This window comes from Haemorhous mexicanus, chromosome 5 (genome assembly GCF_027477595.1).
Source record: "Haemorhous mexicanus isolate bHaeMex1 chromosome 5, bHaeMex1.pri, whole genome shotgun sequence".
NCBI lineage: Eukaryota > Metazoa > Chordata > Aves > Passeriformes > Fringillidae > Haemorhous > Haemorhous mexicanus.
This window is the reverse complement of record NC_082345.1, coordinates 26,200,540-26,218,143: the sequence shown is the minus strand read 5'-3', so window position 1 is coordinate 26,218,143 and position 17,604 is coordinate 26,200,540. Positions and strand designations below refer to the sequence as shown.

Below are 17,604 nucleotides of genomic sequence, written 5' to 3'. Positions count from 1 at the left end.
GAAGACAACGATACAGCAAGGGAAGTTCTCACGACATGAGGGAGGTCATTTTGTGGCAGACACAACACCGCACCAGCACAAGTCCTTGAGGACATGGAAAGGCTCCACCTCAATGACAGCAATATCATATTGGTGGGAACACACTGGGAAGACAACAGCATACCCTTCTCTTTGGGTTCAGGATGAAGTTGCTCTCTGATCAGACTATGTTCTTCAAGACAGTCATGGGTCCCTAGCAGAGAACTGGTCTTGGAGGGAGTCCCCAGCTTCTACGTCCCTATGAAGAATTTGACAGCCATGATTTAACTTGCATTGAGTCCATGACTGCTTATTTTTTGGTTTGGTTTCTTTTGAGATGGCTGGCAAGTGACAGCGTTAGCCTTGCACGTGTGGATGATTTCAGCTCTGGGAGTATAAATCCTATTAGGGATGGGCAGCCATCACCATTTCATTTCCCCCAGCCAGCGAACACCCATCACAGAAGGAACGGTTGGCACTAAAGGGAAGAAAACTTCACTATTTCAGACCTCCTTTCCTCATAAAACATTATCCCTTTGCTGCAAATATTACCCCTGAGGTGATGTAAAGACAGCTAACACTTTTCCATGTTAATGTGATAGAACTGAAGGCTTACGGGCTCACCCAGAGATTGCAAATGTTCAAGAGCATCAGACCACAAACCTAGAGGTAGAATAACATCCTGTGCACAGGGAGGCACCTGCAATACCACAGCTCCTCGGTCTTGTGACAGTGTTTGCCACGCTCAGTACTCCCAACTAGAGAGACAGGCTCCTGCAGTCTCCCTGAGGTGTCTGCCCCTCTGCTACACTATGCAACAATGTGAAGGACAATGTGGGCTTTAAGCTTTGCCTCTGAATCTTTGTGTGAGGAAAGAGAAGATTTTGCTCTTTTTTCCTGAGCTAACCCCAGAGCAGGATGATGCAGAGGGCTGTTGTTTCAGCACGTGCTAGTACACTGCCAGATGCACCAGCATGCTGGTATCCCCTCCACACCAGTGCAACTGCATCTCTACCTCCTCTAAAGGGGGACCTGGTTTCCAAAGCCATGTGGTTCTGGGTTTGCGGGCCCAGACACAGAAGTTGGTGGTTTTATATATTTCTCCTAATGGTATTATCTGCTTTGATGGAACCAGGGTGAGGCTGTAGTCTTAGATGTAGTATCCAAGCACCTCATGATTTCTAATTTACTCAGTCATCATCCCTTCTCCTAAAGGTAAAAACCCAAACTTTTGGCACTGTTTTACATAAAAGAAACAGAGGATTAGAAAAGTTATGTGATTTGCTGGAGGCCAAACAGAGAGGTTGTGGTAGGGTAGAAAACTGACTGTGGATCTTGAATTAGCACCACAACCATTGCTGTCTATGGAGCGTTTTCTCCCTGTTTTGTGTACTTCAGTTTGAGACATGCTGGACAAGCTCCCTTGGGATAAGGAGTCATTTTTAGCCCTATTCCTTACAGAAATGACGCTCTCACAATCATGTTGTCTATCTGCCTGTCTATCAGCCGCCCACCGTACGGTTTGAATCCACTGGCCAATTTCAACCCAACCCAGCACCAGCAGCAAGGAAGGGATTTTATAGCAAAACAATTCAGATGAGCTCCATGATGAGCCAAAAGAGGGGAGGGAGGAAGAGAATGCTCATGTGTGCCTGTGGGCTGCGTGGCATCCAAACACCCCTTCTGGCATGGCTCGTGATGCTTCCAGCTCCTCTCCGGGGCAAGAGAGAGGGATTGAGCTCAGGTCGATGTGTGGGGCTGGTAAGGCCAGGAAGTAGCTGAACGCACTGCAGGGATGTCCTGGGCATGCAGCAACCCCAGGCATGAATGTAGCAGAGATGATCATCCTGCCGCTGGCAGAGCAACTTCTGCTCTCCACGCTCCCTAAGCCCCGGCGGCTGCTCCTCCGGGGAAAACAGCCGATTAACATATTGCAATGAGTTAACCTTAAATGGTCTAAAAATCCAAACGTCTGCATGCAAATGAATTCTGATGGAAGCAGCAAGATAAAACAGCAGCCAGCCACAGCTGAGCCTGTTTACTAACTGAGATACTTTTGTGTTTGCAGCTGAAGCCAAGGTGGTGCTCTCACTCCTGTGAGGATTTGCACCTCCCCACTCTGTGCTTCTGCCTTGCCAGGTACAAGGCTTTGAAGCAAAATTCTGTTATATATGGGTTTCTCTCTTATATTTTGATGGCCATGATCTGTGATGTGCCCTATTTTCTTCCTCTTGGGCAGTGCCAAAAGTGGCTGGTGTGGGCAAGACCCTCCAGGCACGACATCAGGCATATGCTGGCCATTACAAACCCAGCAGAGCTGGTAGCTCCAACCTGCCAGCCAAGGGCAGGGGATGGAAAGGCCCTTCCCCATCACTTCTGGGTGAACCTGGTTTGCACCCAAGGGCATGTGCTCAGTTGCTATTGAGCAATTTTTCTTCACCCTGTGGTTAATGCTGTTAAGTGATTCTTGGTCTCTCTGTGTTCAAGTCACTGACATTTGGTTAACTCCTTCACACTGAGTTGCAGAGCAGAGTTAATGGTGGCAGAGCCAAACTTTCACTGTCGCCCTTTCTCCAGAAGATCACCAAAAGGTCACATCTTTCCCCCCCTCCCCTTTGGAATTAGAGTCCTTTTAATGCCCTTTGGAGCTAGACTCCGCAAACAAAGTTCTCCTTTGAGCCAACCAGTCTTGAAATCCGATGCCCTTGTTCACTTTGCACTGCTGGTGGCAGGGAGGGAAACAACAAAGTGACATTTCTATCAGTCACCATGCAAACGGCCTGAGACAATGATATTTATCTCTTCCTTGAGTGCTCTGAGGCCTTGTATCCGAAGAGAATTACAGTCAATGGCAACCACCATTTCCTGCAATCAGGCTGCAGTTGAGCAAGAGGGAAGTTGAACAAGTGCTGGTACAAATACTCAGGGACTAACCCTAATAGCAGGATCCGCCCAGAATAGATGCCTTGTGTGCAACAGAAACAAACAAATGCCCTTAAACTTGCACCGGTGTTAAGTAACATAAAACTTTGCCAGATAAGGACTGTTTGCTCTCTTTTAGGGGTTTCTGGCAGCCCTGCCCCTTGGATTATTTGCTGAAATGCAAATAGCATTTGGCTATTTTTCAGTTTGCAATCTTAAAGGCAAAGACATTGCGTTTCATCCTCATCTCCTACTACAGAGCAATTCTGTGCAGCACGAAAAATCCAGTCTTTCTGCAGCTGGGAGGGCAAAGGAGGGCAGTGGCAGGGAGACAAAGAGCGTTTGCTGCCTCTGGCATCCTGACAGGCGCAGTTCACACCACATGTACCTGCTAATGCCTCTCCAGCCTGCCAACTCCTTAGCATGGAGCTATATTTTGTGGTAGAGTTTCAGACCACTCGAGGTATGAGAGCTCCCACCACTTCCTCTAAGAGCCATGGAAGTAGGAGTCGTGCCGAGTCAGTGGTGGCTTGTCGGAAAGGTGAAGCAAAAACTCGGTTTCACAGCCGCTGAATATGTTTCAACCTAAGTTTGATAAAAATCTCCACTGTACAAAACAGGAGAAGAAAGTGGCTTCAGAGGCATCTCTGCAGCAAGGCAGAGGAGGTTTTTAACAGCAATCAAATATAAGCAGCTCAGGGCACTGAGAATCCTGATGTCACTGCATGCTCCTGTTCTGAATCACCTGCTCTGAGTGTGACAGCAAACCCTTCTTGTGGAAGAAATGCTGCCTGGCTGGGTGTTTTCTGATGTCTTCCCCTCAGGAGCAACAGCAAACAGAAAAGGAGAATGTTGTCTGCCTTCGTTTCTCTAGCTCTTTTCACTGCTTGAGCCTGGGTTAGCCTGCACCCTCCGGAGTGCAGGGGGTCAGTGACTGCCAGCTCTCCCAGTGATGGACACATGAACCAACAGGTAATCACTGTTTGGCTCTGGAAACCAGATAAGCCTGAGGATTTTTTTCCCCCCAGTGTGCAGAACTGGATGAAGCAAAGGTGAAGGTGAAGTCGAAAGGAACACATCTCTGTGAATGATGCAACAACAGGGGTTGGAAGGATTCTGGGAACATGTTGGAAGCCACGTGTACCCCAAAGGAATGGCTGGGAGCCTTGGGGATGCACAGAGCTGTCCCTGTGGTCAAGGAGAGGCAGATGCCCTCTTGGAGCCCTCCTTCCCAAGGCTGAGTTTTGCTCTTCACACTTGAGTGCTAATTTGCTTTTACAAATATAATTAATAGAACACGAGGGGAAAAAACAAAAAAGAAAAAAAACTGGAGAAAAATGAACTGCATTTCTCTCTCCACACACAGCAATCACCTGTCACCCCTCTCCAGCTCCCAGTTCCCAATTTTGCAGGCACTCACTGTGTTCCTCCTCACTAAGCCAGGCTCAGGTTAAACTGACCCACATCTGTGCTTCCCTGGGCCTGCAGCTTCCCCATCTCATGTGCTCTTCTTATCCCCCCTTGCTGCAGTTCTAGCCTGCTGGGAGCTCCCAAAGGAGACCTGAAAAGTACCACAGGGAAGGCAGAGACAAAGGGAATTTTCTCATTTGCCACTTGGGTATAGTTTACAAATCCTCTAAAATGGAGCTGTGCCATCAGAAAAGGAAGTCCTGGTCCATGGAGATGCTGACGGGGAAGACAAGACCATCACATGCTCTGTCCAGCCTTGCTGTCCTTAATCCTCACTGCAGGGCCTCTTCCAGACCTGAATTCCAGCACCTGCATGTCAAGTTACTCACCTATCCCGGCACCTCTAGGCATATTCCCTCCCAGCATTGTCCCAGGCAGTAACCACAGTCAAGACAGGGATTTGTCAAGAAATGCTTTCTTTCAGAGGTCCATCCAGTGCAGCACCAGCCACGGGCATGGGCGTACTGAGATGTGTGTCAGTGTCACGTTACCAGCATGGGCAGGAAGGAAAATGGCATGCTGGGGTGGTTTTTGTCTGGTGGCTATAGTCTAGAGGAGTTTTTACTTTGCTGTTTGCATTCATTCCAGATGAATCTTCACCTCCATCAGCTTCTGGGGTGCCCCCCAGTGTGTCTGATGCTGCCCATATCCAGCGCTCACAAAGGTGGAAAAGCCCCAGTGCCGCAGCACTGTAGTGGCATGTGCCTCTGACCCAGGGCCTGGTGCTGGTCTCAGTGATTAATGCAGTCAGTACCTTCTGGGGCTGAAGGAGGGAACTTGGGAAAATGGGGGAAGGTGCTGTCAGACTGGACATGGCCACATCCCAGAGCCCACATCCTCTCCATGGTGTGAAGCCCGAGCCAGAGCAGAGCTCTGAGCTGTCCCTGCACTCAGCTTTCAGCTGCAGAGCCCCCGGCTGAGCGAGCGGCTGTGCTCAGCTTGCAGCCAGAGGGATGCCAGGAGCTGCTTGGGCAGCAGGTGAGTGAGACAGTCGTGAAGACATGAATGGAAAACAGTGAGAGAAACCACAGGAAGCTCCCTGTGAAGCTGCATGGTGAAGCAGCAGTTAACTCTTCCATGCATGCTGTGGGGGCCTAAAGTGTTCACCAGCAGCGGGAGAGATTTATCCTGGGGCACCCAGGAAGGGATGCTTGCTGGGCCTTTTCTGTGGGAGTTGGCCAGGACCAGACAGGCTCACCTCAGCCTGTGGATTTTCTCTGCCTGTTACTTGGGGATGGCCCCAACACCTCTCAATTGTGACTTTTCCTCCCATAAATCAGAGACAGGAGAAACACATTAAACCATAGCCGTCTCCATACACTTGCAGAATTGCTCCTGGGACAATGTTTTCTGGAGCTAGCTTTGAAACATTCCCCGTGGTGTGGTTTCCTCCACAGCCTCCCTGAAAGCACATCTTTGCCTCAAAGGTCTCAGGCAAGGCACCAGTCCAGCCATCCCTTCTGCTTTCTCTTGCCCTTCCCTCTTAGGCCTTGATGTTGTTCTGAGGCTTCTTTGGTTTGGCATCTTTTCCAGCATCTTTTCTTGTCTTGTTGTGATCACATCTATCAAAAAGTCATAGGCTGGACTTTAAGCCACCCAGACATTCAGAGACATGGCAAGTGGCTTTGGGAAGGGATGAGGGTAGGGCCAGAAGTCCTGCAGTCCCTGACAAGCCCTGTGCCAGGTGAGGCTGGCTCACACTGCAGCCGACCTGCCCTGGGAGCACAGCAGCTCCCCTCGCCTTCCCCCATCCAACCTCCAGCACGGGCAAAGGCACCATGGGGCTTGCAGCCACGGGAGTTAAACTGCTGCTGACTGAATGGGGGGATTGATTTTCCCAGCCCCTGTGGCTGATGCAAGCATGTCCAGATGGGTAACTAAAGGAAACAGCCTTGAAACCAATTTTGTTGCAACCAGGTGCCAGCTGCATGCATTGATAAGGCCTTGGATAACATTGTGGAGAGGAGTTATCATTGTTGGGTGTTGGGGAAGATGAAACAGGAAAGCCTTACAAATATGATTGCCTAGCAAAAGATTTTGAGAATATAGAAACTATAAGTGAGATTGAAATGAAAGCAAGCTTTGACATCCCTTAGTTACTGAACAACGGGAAAACAATGGTGTGGCCGGCTGAAGGTAATCCACTTTTGATGAAACAATACCCTCTGCAAGCAGGCAAGTCAAAGGGTCGGAGCAGACCCTGCCCGCTTGGCAGAAGGGGTCCAAAGAGTAGTTTTTAGAGTTTAAAATGTAGCACAGTATGGTAATGTAGTGATTCTTATAAGCTGCATGTAAATGCTATAGGATTTGTATGCTGTACTAGATTGGTTAGTGAGAATCAAAATATTCAACACAGAAGATGATTTATTGTATTGTAACGAGAACTTCGCTCTCTTGTTCTCTTGCTTTTACTCTTACTCATACTCTTGCGCTCTTACTCTCTTGCTCTTACTTACTTTTCTATGCTCTTAGCTCTTGCCTTTTTACGTTATTACCCTCTCATTCTCTCTCTTCTCTCGGGCCTGCTCTGAGCTGCAGCTGGCAGCTCCCAGCAGGGCCCTGTACCCACGCCCTTTGCAATAAACCTCAAGTTCCACAGCCTGGCTTCAGAGATCTCTCGTCTCCGTCTGTCCCGACCGTGCTACCCCCAGTCTCGCCTGCAGTTGGGTGGGGCTGTCTCAAAGGTACTGCTCCTTCACCACGGCTAGAGGGGACATGGACACATAGAGGGGACATGGACACAGGTACCAGAAGGTGCTTACAGCACCCATAAGACATCCCTTAAGACCCATAAAACATCCCTCCCAAGTAGTGAGCAGCCAGGGCAGCCCCGTGGGGGGCAACAATCTGGACATGAGGGAGACCTCAGCCTGCCCACACTGTGCTGGCAGGCTGCTTGCCTCACCCCTGCGTGCACCTCGCTCGTATCGACCCACAGCTCCTCCACCCTTGGCGAAGAGGGGGACACAGAGCAGAGTGACATCCTGGAAATCCAGTAGCTGCCTTTCCCTTCAAAGGGGACCCCCAAGGAGGGGACTGTTGTCTGTGTCTGGAGCTGGCAACAACGACACGTGTGCCATTTGCTCTCCCCTTGTGTGCCTGTCCTATCTACATCTCATTTTATTGCTCTTTTCTGAATTAATTGTGAGATACAGAAGCTTATCAAAGCATCCAAGAGAAAACGTTTAAACTGTCTTGGGAGGGGTGACAGGCACAGGCAGGAGAGCCAACAGAGCTACCTTCAGCAGGACTACTTTGACCCTGCAGTCTCTTAGCTGGCAAATTTTGGCTGCATTGGCTTAATGATGGTGCCCTCCTGGGCTGCCCTGAGTGAGCCACACGTGTGAGGCGTGAAGCAGACAGGCTCTCCCAGGCTCATTAACCTGGCTGAACCATTAAACCCTGCTCAGGGTGATGGTTTATTGCAGGGCTGATGTGGCTGTGCTGCCACGAGCTGCACACTCTGCCTGGCCTGGCAGGCTCTCAGACCCACAGTCCCTGCCTGCACGGGGGCTTGTGACCCCACAGAGCCCTCAATGGAGACTTGCTCATCTTCCAAGCCAGGGCAGATTCCCAACTGCCCATAAACACAAAATTCGGAAAGCAAAATGAGACCTGGCAAGGAAATGATGCTGAAACATCTGATTGCATCTGAGCTGCCTGCAGCTGAGCAGGGTTAAAAGGCAACTGAGCCCGACTTGCTGTCACCATCAGCCTCCTCACGAGCAGGCTTGGCCTCCTCCTGGGCACTTTCAAAATTACTGGGTCAGCCAGTGACCTGCTTTGCCAAAGTGGCTCAGGTTAAGCACAACTGTTTCGTGGCCAGCCTTTGCCTGCCCAGCTCCTGCTGCCTGTGCCAGTGCAAGCAGAGCTTCACGTGGGGTGGCTGGCCAGCATCAGCACTGTCCCGGCCAGGGGAGGGGGAGGAGGCAGTGGCTTTATGTCAGGGTCAGCTGCCAGCTGATCCCTGTGGGTCAGTTAGGGCTGCAAAGGAGACTTTGGTAGGTTTGCATGCTCCTACACAGGGCTGGCTTTGTCTCTCCTCCCGGGTGTGGTGTCACAATTAACCACTGCGTTTGGGGCACCTCGATGGGAGGAATGCAAAGGGGGCTGCTGCATGTACCCCTCAGACAGGTTCCTGTGGGAGAAATACCTCTGGCCAGAAGCTATCATGTCAGCAGACAGCCCCTGGTGGGGATGAGCTGGGGGTCAGAAGGTACTTCACCCACCCTCTTGCCCTCTGGGTGCATCCCACACCGACCGAGCTGCCACAGGGCCCGGAGGACAGCGAGGCGTTTTCCAAGCCCGAGGTCTTGTCACCAAAAAGCTCCTAAGTTTGCAGAGGGCTGTGTGCTCCCATTTGTGGTGTTCCTGCCCTGCCTGGAGAAGGGCTTTGAGGTGTGAGGACAGCATGGTGCCAGCAGCAGAGAGGCACGTACAGGGGGAGCAGGGTCGGTGCCCTGCCGCTGTCAGAGCAGAGCAGGGGGCTGGTGTCATCTCCGATGCGGCGCCCGTGTAACTTTAGCTCCAGGCCACCCCTGTTTGTCTTTGCTTCTTGCATGTTGTGAATAGATATTAGCTCGAGCTCAATGGGCTCCTCGCAGATGATTCAAGCTGGGATCTGTTCTATATCTCGGGTTTCACGTGTTTTCTTTAGCTGCATTTTAATTGTGGAGGGTTCCTTTTTTGATCCGTGAGATGTTTTACCCAGGTGCCATTCCTTCACAGCTGTAAATATCCCAAATAAATCCCATTTCTGGAATATGTGAGGGTGAAGAGGAAGTGCCCTACAACATAATAGGTCAGGTTTTTATCACAACTCTTCATCTAGAAAACTGTTTGGAACATGTCCACAGAAAATGTCTGGCACTAGTCTGGAAAACAATGTATAATGTCAGCAGAGCCCTAAAGAGAGGAATATAACGCAGTTAAACAAAGCCTGGATTGGGTTTAGCTCACCTTTATTTCCAGCTTCAACCAACAAACCTCATTTCTGACTGCAGCTGAGCTTAGGCCCTGCTGGTAATGGGAAACAAAATTCCCCTTTTCCTAGCTGCCCGATTTTTTGAGGGTCATTCCTGACAGGCTGCAGTAACCCTTGAGGTGTTTTGTACATCCTGAGACATGGTGGGGCCAGGAAGAGGCTGGTGGCTAAAAATGAGTTGTCTAGTCCTATGTGGACTTGTCAAACCTCGTGCAATGAATTCCCATTTCCTGCTGCTTCCTGCCCTGACAGCCAATTGTCTTCACCAACTGCATCAGTTCTGTTTGGGCCATGCAGCAGGAGAGGGGCCAGAAGTGGGTCCTGCATTTGGAGGACCCAGCCTCAAACCATCAGCTTTTCCATCCGTGGGTTGGTGTTGGGAGCCCTCCTGCCTTGCAAGGGGCCTCATGCTTGGACAACGAGAATGCTCAGAGGAGTTATTGACTTCTTCCCTTGGCTCTTCTCCCATGCCAGGGCCAAAACTTCTCTGTCCCTGCTTACCACAGGGTGGAAAAAGCAGTAATACAAGTTGTGGGCACTCCCTCTAAGCAGAGCACAGCGTGTTTGGACCATCAGCCGGAGTTTCAGATCGCTGCACGGGGTCTGCATCCCACCCCGAGCCTGCTGACCTGCCCGGGCAGGTACAGGTGTTACCGGCACTGTAACACCTCCAGGGACTGGTTTGACAGGCTGCTCCTGCCTTTTGCTACCTCCCACTCCCAAATTAATTTGGGGAAACTTGCCACAGGCTGCCCCATCTCACAGGTGCCCCAGAGCTGGGTTTCCCTGCTGTGCTTACACACTGCTGGCCGAGGGCCAAACCGCCCTGAGAATGATTGCTTTCCTTCCTGCTGGGCTGTTTCTACGGCATCTGGTGTGATACCAGCAGTGCCACAGCCTGCGGGGAGCGAAGGATGGCCCCATCCCCGTGGGTCTCCCAAGAACCACCCGTGCAATTGCATCTGACTTGGGAAACCGTGGCTGGAGTGGAGGGCAGTGCATTCCTGGGGTCTGGAGGATAAGCTGCCCCTGCTTCGCCCGCCCTCACAGTCGTGCCCACCTCAGGGAAGAAATCCCTCCTGAGGAAGGCAGTGGGTGAGGGGGGCTCTGCATCCCCCTGTGCCTGAGGTGCTTTTGTCAGCCTGCTGGATCCTGGCTGATGGATGGCTGCAGGCAGCAAATTTGAGCAGCATCTCCATGCCAATTTAAATAAATAAATGGGTCTGAATGCTTCGCCTTGCAGAATGGCATCTCATTCAGCTGTTCAAGCATCAAATACCTCCGGGATTCTTTGGGTCTCAATTTGCAGAACTATTTCCCTTTCAAGTGCTCTTTTATTTTTCTTTTTACTTATTTAAACCTGTTTTTCCTGTAGTGAACAATCCTTGCACGTGAAAGCAGGCAGCTTTTAGATGTTGCTGGAGCTTTCCTCCAGACTGAGCAGGGATCAGCAGACTCTATTTAAAAAGGTCTTCCCCAGCCCTTGCAGCTGGTGAGGATGCAGAGTGATGTTCTGTGGTTCAGTTTTAGTTTGAGTCCCCCAGGGCTGCCAGATTGCTTGCAGGAAGCTCGCTGCTCGCAGCTGAGGCTGAGTAGATGTGCTGGTGCTGAGGGGAAGCTTTTGCCCACCCAGGGCCAAGTAGCAGCTGTGGGAGCTGCTGGTGGTGGTGGCTGCAGCCCCCTCCTCAGCTCTTTAGATGGGTCCTGGAAGCTGGAGGGTGGGAAGATCATGTGTGTGTCCAAAATACCACAGATGCCTTGAGGAGAGAACAAGCTCAGGCTTGGTGAAGTTGCCTTTAGTGTCAGTGAGATGGGTGAAATTGATGAGGTGGGGAGAAGGGTGAGGAGATATCTGTTGGCTGCATCCCCTCTGCTGAGCCCTTTTTGCTTTTCTGGGAGCTCTGGGCCCTGGGGGTTGCAAAGAACCACTTGGATAGGCTCCCTGAGGCACCTCAGAGGCTGGGAGAACAGAACACAAATGGAAAGAAGCTGGTATTATTTCCTCCAAACACAAGAATATTAAGCAATGTAATTCATGTGTTTGAACACCTGGGTGTGATACACAGCAGAGCTTCCTCAGAAGCACAGGAGTTTCCGTGTGTAACCTGAAACAAACACCTTCTAGCCAATCTCTGATCAAGGCATGATGGATCCATGAATTAGTGTAGGGGCTTAGTTAAATTAGCAAGATCTGTGTTACTGTTGTTGGCCATGGCAGTGTTTTTTGACTACTCCATGCCACCCACATACCCCCACAGGCTGATCACCCTCTCCTGCCTTCAGTGCACTGGGCAGGCATGGCCCATCACAGGTATTTAGGAACAAGCTGTGGAGTTCCAGGGCAGGACAGGCACGAAGGCTCAGGCTCCAGGCACGGTTTCCTCCTGCTGACATTGCATCCTCGTGCTTTGGCACCACGCTTTGTGTGCAGCACTGCTGCTCCTGCAAGGCTGCGCTGGCCTTTTGCACCGGTCCAGGAGGAGCTGCAGGGGGATCGTCCTGGTGCCTTTCTGAGGGTGTCTGGTCTCCCTCTAGCAGCAGTCACCGTGGTCAAAATGCTGCACACCAGCCAGGCCACAATGGAATGGTTTGGCCTCGTGTTTTAGACACGTTGTGTTAACACAGTGCAAACTCTGCTGCATCCCTTCAGCTCCTCCATCTTCCTGCTGCCAGCTCTCCATGAGCCCAGCTGCCTTCCCTGTGCTGCAGATAATGGGGAATTGACTCTATCCCTGTTGTGGATCCTCCCTGGGAGCTGTGGGGAGGACACACTCCTCAGGGGGCTGATCTCCCCTGGTCCCTCTCATTTCCAGCCAGCCTGTGTGCTCAGTGTACCCGGAACAAGGGGAGCAGGAGCATCTCTCTGACATGCCTCAGTTAGCCAGCGGTGGCACCTGCTCCCCTGTGGGAATGCCACTGCTGCTGGAGTGGTAAACTAGAGGTATTTGGGGATTCCAGAGGAGAGCGAGGGAGCTGGGGATGAGCAAGGCATTGCTGTACATCTCTGCAAACAGCACCAGCACAAGGGAGCTGAGTTCAGAAGACTGGGGACCCCTGTTCTTAGTTCTGTGGAAACAGGGGTTTCTGATGGGGTGGTTTGCAAATCTTTTCTCAGATCTCAGCCATTAGAAGGGGACTAAATCCATTTCATAGTCCTCAGCCTCCCTAAGTCCGTGCTAGCATGTTGCAGCCCTCCCTGTGTGTTGGCAAGAGCCAGCCCTGGGATGTGTTTGATGGGAGGAAGCTCAGGGCACCTTGGCCAACACCACAAGTGTCCAGGACCAGGACAAGCAGAGCAGCACAGTCACTCAGTCCCTCCTCAGCTTTCTACGCCAGCATTATCCCTCTCTCCCCTCCACTTTTCAGCCCTTCCAGCCCTCAGGGTGGCAAAACCCAGTTTTGCCCACATCCTCACCCTGCCACTACTGTGCTGGCTCCTCTCCAGTTTCCCCAGTGCTCAGAGACGTGTATCATCTTGCTCTGCCCCTCATGTGCGTGGTCCCTGCGAGGTACCAGCTGAGCCAGGCTCAGCGGGCTGTGCTGCACCTTGCTGATGTTTCCCAGGCCCCCTGCATTTCTGCAGTGTCCATGCCCAGCACAACCCCCTCGGTGGGAATGACTCCAAATCCCAGTGCTGCTAGCAGCTCTGCTGCACATGGAGTCCATTCGCCAAGCCCAGCTGGGGAACTGATCTGGCTGAAAAAATCCTTTTAAATTTATTTTTTCCCCTGGGTTATTTTTTAATCCAGATGAGCTCCTCGACCTGGTTTCCTCGGGCTTCTCCAAAAGAGCCAAAGGGCAGCCTGGGGGTAGGCTGGAGGATGAGGATACTGCAGAGTTCAGCCCACCAGCGACAGAGCTGCAAAGTCAGCAGTCCAAGGCAAGTTCAAGCACCAAATTCTGGAGCCAATTCCTTCCCTTCCTCCCCACAGATCAGGAGTGATGCCTTCCCACAGAATAGCCGGTGCCCAGGGAGAACGGCCACTGCTCCCAGCTCACAGGAGTTGGCTCAGATAGAGATTCCTTCTCCTCTGCTGCTGAAGCCCTTTGAAATGTGTTTACATACCAGGCAGGAATAAAAAGTCAGAATTTTATTGGTGCTTGGCCAGGGAATTATTCCGATTTGAAAACCCTCTTGTGACTTGGTTTTTTTGATCGTGCTAGCAAAAATAAATGGAGGCACTGAAGTGGGCATGGAGAAATCAGTTTCTGGATCAGGATGCTTGGCCATCCCGGATCCACGGGGCTTTCTCTCTGGAGGTTGTTTGACTTGGAGTCGCACCAACCCCTTTTGGTTTTGATGCCCATCATATTTTTCAAAGGTGTCAGTGGGTTGTCCCCACCGAGTCTGTGTGTCAGAGCCCCTTTTGTGCTACCTCTCTGCCACATGCCCACGCCAGATGATCTGCTTAACATGGTTTGGTGAACGTGCCTTCTAATGAGGCCGTCACAACCCCAGCACTGCTGCCTGGGAGTGTTTCTGCAGCGACACTGCTGCAGTTCATGCCTCTCAGAGCTATTTTCCACCACAGGGACTTCATCAGCACCGGATAAGTTGGGAGCCTGGAGCCCTTTGCCATCCTCCTTTGAACTCATTAGTGAAGATGTCAAGGCTTGACTGGATATTTCGTTTGCTGGCACTTCCTTAGGCCTCTGTGCCCTAAATAGCACTCAGCAGTCATTTATCATTGCAGCCCGGGTCCTCCAGGCAGCATGCTTTCACATAGCTGTATTTATAGCCTTGTCAATTTTCATTCTCTTTTTCAGAAACAGAAGTACTGATATCCTCTGCTGAAATTTCCTGTCGAAGCTGCCACCCACCTGTGGTTCAATAAACACCAGCCACCTCTCAAGCAAGGTTTGTCACAACATAATCTTCTCTCATCCCTTGATCTCCACTAGCTATGGCTGCTCTTCTTCTGGAAACCACCCTCATTTCTGTGCTACTAGACACCAAATTGGCTTTCCCAGTGGATGCAGAACCTTACTAATCCTTGGACCTTACACCTCTCCCCTGTCACAGAATCGTAGAATCGTTTAGGCTGGAAAATACCTCCAAGATCAAGTCCAACCATCAACCCAACTCTGCCAAGTTTGCCACATGTTTTGGTTTGTGTCATGGGGCTTGACTGCCCTGAGGACAACAGAACCAGTGTGTGTCCATCTGGCAGTGAAGTGTGGGAGAGGCTGTAGCAAAAGGCTCAGGGCAGCAGCGTGACTCCTAGCTTCCCTGCGAGGTCCACAGCCGCTTTGGCCAACAGCCCACGGGGCCATCCATTTCTCCAGGAACCACAGCCCTGCTCCAATGCTCCAGCTCGAGAAATTGGTCTAATTAGAGAAGAGTGAAATGCTTCTCCTGCTTGGAGAGTCTCAGGTCCCCAGCCCACTTAAAACTCCACATAAGCCCATTAGCACGACAGCGTGTCTCCCCAGAAGGACGCATCCGCTGGTGCGCCTGGCAGGCGGCCGACCAGCTGTAGCCAGGCTGTCTGGAGGTGCCAAGCATAACAATGAACAGCAGCCCCGTGGTGGGGCTGGCAAGGGCAGCTGCAAACTGAGGCACATTCAGCTGCCCACCTTGCTTCCAGGCATGGCGTGGTCCTCTTACAGCCCTCCAAGAGACGCTGCTGCGGGCCAAGGAGGTCACAGCAAGGGCTCCTCGGTGCCAAGCAGCTGCAGGACCTCGGTGACTTACCAAAAATGAAGTCTCGTGGTGAAGAGCACCAGCTAATAGGTGCCTCAGCTAAATCATTGAATATTGTACTTTATTTCTGCCTAAGTGCTGTATCTCATGAAGTGTATCGCGTGGAGTGTTTTCTTCATGCTGAATCGAGCTGCAGTTCTACAAACACAGAGTCACTTCATGCAGGTGAACAGCCCTTTGGAGTCTGGGAGGGAGGCTGCCACGTTCCTTGCTTGCTGCAGCAGGCACAAGCTGCTTTACTAGGTCTTAATTACATCCTTGCTATCCAAAATTCTTAAATTTGCCACTAAAGGCAGACAGAAACAAAAATGTCGCTCTTTTGCAGTTCAGATATTTGCAGCCGTGAATAATACATTCACATACTCATCTACTAATGGTTACACTTCTCTAATTTCTTTCCCCCTCCAGATATTTGCAAAAGCGCTTTTCATATTCCCATCACACCTTTAGCAAGCAGTAAGCCATTCTATGTTTTGTTGCTCTTACATCTTCTCTGAAAGCTTTTATTGACTGCATGTTGGTTTTGTCTCCTCACCTTTCCATTTCCCATCTAGCCTTTTTTTCCCTTTTCTTTTCTTTTTTTTTTTTTTTTTGTTCTTTTGCTGTTGTTGTTTCAAGCCTTCAGATCTCCAAGAAGTCCCTTGTGGAGCTATTTTGGTTATTCCTCAATGCAGCAGCTGAGAAATCCCAGAAGAACTAATGACAGGAACAATAAAAAAAAGCAGAGTTGGCTCCAGAATGCATTGGGATTAAGGGGTGGGGAGTTCAGTAAATTATTGAACTACCTGGATGAAGAATTCATATCAAAACCTATTTTGCCTTAGTGCCTGACTCTCATTTGCATTTAAGAGCTGTAAGTGTTTTAGGGATGAGCTCTGAAGCTGCTTCTCTGTTTCCTGCTTCAAAGAGAGGGATGAGCCACTTCTCTCCTTACATAAGACGTGTCTGCAGGACTTGGGCCATCCTTCACACTGAACCAACAAGCAGTGCCTGGCAAGTCCATTCAGAGATGAGTTTCTGTTTCTGCCCCCACACCCATCCTGCAGCAGCACCCACACCACACCTTTAGCCAAGGCTACGCAGGGTGACCCAGCCAGTTTGCTCCACTTTGCCTAAGACTAGGCACAGAGGTATCCCTTTCCTGGGCTGGTGGCCCTCGCACAGCAGGTCTGGAGATGGGATGGAGACAAGGCCCTGGGGCTCTCCCCTCCCCCTGTGCACTCCCCACGTCCATGGGATGTCCCCCTCCCATGCTGTCTGAGCAGGACCCTGCCTGGCTGCCTCAGAGGGCATGGATGCACCGGGGGTTTGGCCATTGTGTGAGCAGGTTTGCAGCCAAGACAGGCGTCGAGGGGCTCCAGCACCAACAGGGGCAGGAGGAGCCCCAAGCACACAGGCACACAAGAGCAGCTACCTGGGGTGCTCCAGTGCCAGCTGGAGCCGCTGCAGTCAGGGACTTTCCCAGTCTCTGAGGCATGAAACCACTAATAGCTCTGTTTTGATCCTACTACTTTGAAAGAAGCCCTGACTTTTCCAAAGAAACCAACTCTCATCAGAGGTTGGAGGCTGCTGCCTTTGCCCGTTTTCACTTTGGTTGGGAACGCCCTGAGTTGTGTGTCTGGAAATGCCCAGCTACTTCAAGGAACCTCAGTTTTGGATGGCTGGGCTTGTGGCTGCTTTTGGAACAAGCCACAGTGGCTTCCCAAGATATTTTGGTGGGTGATGACCACCTTAGTGCTGTAGTAACCACAAGGGTTTTGTGCAGAAGCATTTCTGTAACTTCTGAAGTGGGAGGTGCAGGGTTGTCTGCCCTTCCTGATCCTCTCGCTCTCTGAGTCTTGACTTTCCTTGTTACCAGTCCTTTGGACATCAAAGCAGCTGGGTCACTGAGGACCTTGCTCTGCAGAAAGGGCCTGGTGTTGTTCTGCACCATCAATTGTTTTTTGTAAGGAAGAGAAAAACTCTTTGGCCAGCTCAGGCAAAACTAGCAGAAGAAATTCAGAGTTTCTAGGTCGTGCTGTTTTTGGGAGATGAGACAAAAAGAAAAAGCAGCTTAGAAGACTCTTGAAACACCTCACAGCGAGAAGGCCAATGGCCAAGCATTGCACATCCCAGAAGATCGAATTCTCTTTGACGTGCCTCAGAAACACCTTGTCCCTTCTCACAGGGCTCCTGCTGTTTGCACCGCAGAGAGCCCATGGGTGAACTGATGCCTGCTTGGGGGAAGCATAGAGGGGAAGATTCACCTCAAGCAAGAAGCTGTAGTGCTGCCTCTGTCCTATCTGCCCTGGCTCTCTGGAGCATTTCCAGCCTTTTTCTTTCCATGCTCCACTGGAGTCTAATCCTGCATGCAGAAAATTCCTCATGCATTTTGCTCTTATTCCTTCAGGGCATCTGTTTTCTCTTTCATTCTGTCTGGCTGCTCAACAGCCTGAACTCAGTTACTGTAATCCCTCCATCTTCAGTGATGTTCTCAGCTCCACATAATAAATATTAACAGCTTACA

At 50.9% G+C, this 17,604-nt stretch overlaps 1 long non-coding RNA gene across 2 annotated transcripts in view; it reads left to right on the top strand.

Moving 5' to 3' along the window:
* Window positions 1-17,604, top strand: part of LOC132327346 (uncharacterized) — a 20,346-nt gene extending 2,742 nt beyond the window's left edge. For both annotated transcript variants that reach the window (XR_009486520.1, XR_009486519.1), the window contains one exon: window positions 14,162-17,604. This is a non-coding gene — a long non-coding RNA (uncharacterized LOC132327346). The remainder of the gene's footprint in view (window positions 1-14,161) is intronic.